We start from the raw sequence: 3,441 nt of genomic DNA, 5'->3' as shown, positions 1-3,441 counted from the left end.
TTTCTTTTTGAGAAGTATGGCTAGGAGTTTATAAATTTTATTTTTTTTTAAAAAACTAGCTCTTAGATTCATTTATCTGTTTTACTGGGTTTTTTTTGATTTTATATTGTTTATTTCATCTCTAATCTTTATTATTTATTTTCTTCTGCTGGTTTTGGGATTTCTTTTCTGTTCTCCTTCTAGTTTTATTAGTTGTGCGGTTAGATTTTGTGTGTGAGATTTTTCTTGTTTCTTGAGATAGGCCTGGATTGCAATGTATCTTCCCCTCAGGGTTGCCTTTGTTGCATTCCAAGGGGTTTGGACTGTCATGTTTTCCTTTTCATTTGCTTCCATAGATTTTTAATTTCTTCTTTAATTGCCTGGTTGACCCATTAATTCATTCTCTAGTAGTATGTTCTTTAACCTCCATGCATCCGGAGGCTTTCCAAATTTCTTCTTGTGGTTGATTTCAAGTTTCATAGAGTTGTGATATGAAAATATGCATGGTATGATTTCAATTCTTTTATATTTATTGAGGGCTGTTTTGTGCCCCAGTATGTGGTCTATCTTGGAGAATGTTCTATGTATACTCGAGAGGAATGTGTATTCTGCTACTTTTGGATGAAAAGTTCTGAATATATCTTTCAAGTCCATCTGGTCCAGAGTATCATTCAAGGCCATTATTTTTTTATGGATTTTCTGCCTAGATGATCTGTGCTTTGTTATAAGTGGAGTATTAACGTCGCCTGCAATTACTGTATTCTTACCAATAAGATTGCTTATGTTTCTGATTAATTGATTTATATATATGGATGTACCAAGTTGGGGGCATCAACATTTATAATTGTTAGCTCTTCTTGATAGATAGACCCCTGTAATTATGATATAATGCCCTTCTTCATCTTTTGTTATAGCCTTTAGTTTAAAATCTAGTTTGTGTGATATAAGTATGGCTACTCCAGCTTTCTTTTGACTTCCAGTAGCATGATAGATGGTTCTCCATCCCCTCACTTTCAGTCTGAAGGTTCCTCGGGTCTAAAATGAGTCTCTTGTAGACAACTTATAGATTGATCTTGTTTTTTATTCATTCTGATACCCTGTGTCTTTTGACTGGAGCATTTAGTCCATTTACATTCAGAGTTATTATTGAAAGATATGGGTTTAGAGTGATTGTGATATCTGTAGATTTCATGCTTGTAGTGGTATCTCTGGTACTTTGTGGTCCTTGCAACATTTCACTCACAGGATCCCCCTTAGGATCTCTTGCAGGGCTGGTTTAGTGGTGATGAATTCCTTCAGTTTTTGTTTGTTTGGGAAGACCTTTATCTCTCCTTCTATTCTGAATGACAACTTTTCTGGATAAAGGATTCTTGGCTGCATATTTTTTCTATTCATCACATTGAATATTTCTTGCCACACCCTTCTGGCCTGCCAAGTTTCAGTGGACAGGTCTGCTACTACCCTGTGTCTACCCTTGTAGGTGAAGGCCCATTTTTCCCTAGCTGCTTTCAGAATTCTCTCTTTATCCTTGTATTGTTCCAGTTTCATTATAATATTCCATGGTGAAGACCTATTCTTGTTGAATCTGAAGGGAGTTCTCTGTGCCTCCTGGATTTGGATGTCTGCTTCCTTCCCCAGATTAGGGAAGTTCTCAGCTATAATTTGTTCAAGTAAACCTTTTGCCCCTTTCTCTCTCTCTGCTTCTTCTCGAACTCCTAAGATACAGATAAAAATATGGAATGTTTCACAAATGTGCATGTCATCCTTGCACAGGAGCCAGGCCAACCTTCTCTGTATCGCTCCAATTTTAGTGTATGCGATGCCAAAGTGAGCACTGTATATGATCTTTAAAGACAGGTGATCTTAACGTATATGTCTTTTAGATATGTCTTTGGATAAATTTAGTTGCTTATCCTAACTGCTAGAGAATTTCCTAGAAGAAAAGCACAAGCAGGTACCTAGACAGTCATTTGATTCCCTGTTAGTACAGGAAAATCCACCTCTGTCATTTAATATTTCCCATCTTTTATGTCTTTTGAGTTTTCTCTGTCATAGTTGGTCATTGAGTTTGCATACTGATGAGAAAAGGCTGCGTAGCCCCAAGAACATTTATTCAAACTGGAGAAGCCTCTGGAACAGTGTTACAAAAAGGTCTTAGAGAGGACAACTATATAATCAATTGGCTAGTTATAAATAAGGGAGTTTAGAGGAGAGGAGAGGAACAAGGTGAGACTTAGTGATGGAAACCAGAATCCAAGAGAAACCTGGAATCATTTATACCCTTAACTCTCTTCATTCAAAGCCATCTGATGTAATCTTTTTAAGAAAAGCTTAAATGCAATTGTAAAACATGCCCTTATGCCAAGTAGTTAGTTTGATGCAATATTTCTGAGTTTCACTTTAAAAGTGGGAAACCGAAACATAAACACACGAGTTGTTAGGTGATAATACAAACTAATACATTTCAAAATTATATAAAGAAAATTTCCACCAGATATAGTCGTTTATTAATAATATATCCATATTACTGTAAGATTTCAGATGTTTTAAGAAAATGCTGATTTCCTTGCAAACTGTGGCCACAGAACTCCTTAATCAACAAAAATTCATATTAAAGACTTTATTATGTAAAATTGAATATTCCCCGTATTTAAATATATACTGCAAGAAAGATATTAGGAGAAGATATTGATAATTGCAGTGGGTGTATGAAAATGCCATTTGACTTTGTCCTCTCTAATAATAGTGTCAGTTACATGAATGGAGATGTAAAAAGAATAATATTCAAATATAGAATTGAAATAAAGTGGAAAGGAACACTAGTATCCTTTTAAAAGATAGTATTTTCAAATACTGGGTAAATGATAATGTGATGGGATTTACCAGGTATAAATTAAGGCTTGCATTTAGATTAAAATACAAACAGCTTCTCCTATGACTGTGGTGGTCTGCCTTCAGTGTCCACATTAATGTGGCCAGGAGATTTTAACGACCACAAATTCTACTGAAGCAAATATTGAGACAGAACTTGTCAAAACCCACATGTGATTTTGAGATTGCTTTAATAAAAGGACATTCACTAGATCAATAAAACTAATTGTTCTTCACTATTTTGGAGAGGGTAGCCAAATATGGAGGCTTGATTTAGATTCAAGGCACATTGTTTGAATACAACAGGTTACATTTCAATGGTGATCTGGAATCCAGGATGTATAAATAAGTATGAAGGACCTGGAGCTATCAGTTCTGAAAAGGAGACAATGAAGAGAATAACTGAGAGTCAGAATCAAACATCTGAAAAGCCCTGAGGGAGAACACACTTGTGTTGTTCTGCTCCAGAGGGCTGAGCTATGACCAATGATTCGGTAGGAGTGAGACATTTTGTGTAATAAGAAACTGCATGGTAGAGCAGCAAAGTGTGCAAGCTCTGGAGCCAGACTGCTTAGGTTTCAATCTTCAGGG

The 3,441-nt window shown here is 35.8% G+C and overlaps 1 non-coding gene across 1 annotated transcript; it reads right to left on the bottom strand.

Moving 5' to 3' along the window:
* Positions 1-1,707: 1,707 nt before the first annotated feature.
* Positions 1,708-1,814, bottom strand: LOC112862953 (U6 spliceosomal RNA). Its single transcript, XR_003223814.1, has one exon. It is a non-coding gene; the product is annotated as a U6 spliceosomal RNA (small nuclear RNA).
* Positions 1,815-3,441: the final 1,627 nt, after the last annotated feature.

Source organism: Puma concolor, chromosome B2 (assembly GCF_028749965.1).
Source record: "Puma concolor isolate L17-30 chromosome B2, mPumCon1.1.hap2, whole genome shotgun sequence".
In the NCBI taxonomy this organism is placed as follows: domain Eukaryota; kingdom Metazoa; phylum Chordata; class Mammalia; order Carnivora; family Felidae; genus Puma; species Puma concolor.
Note: the sequence above shows the minus strand (reverse complement) of the source record. Positions and strands in the feature narration are given on the sequence as shown.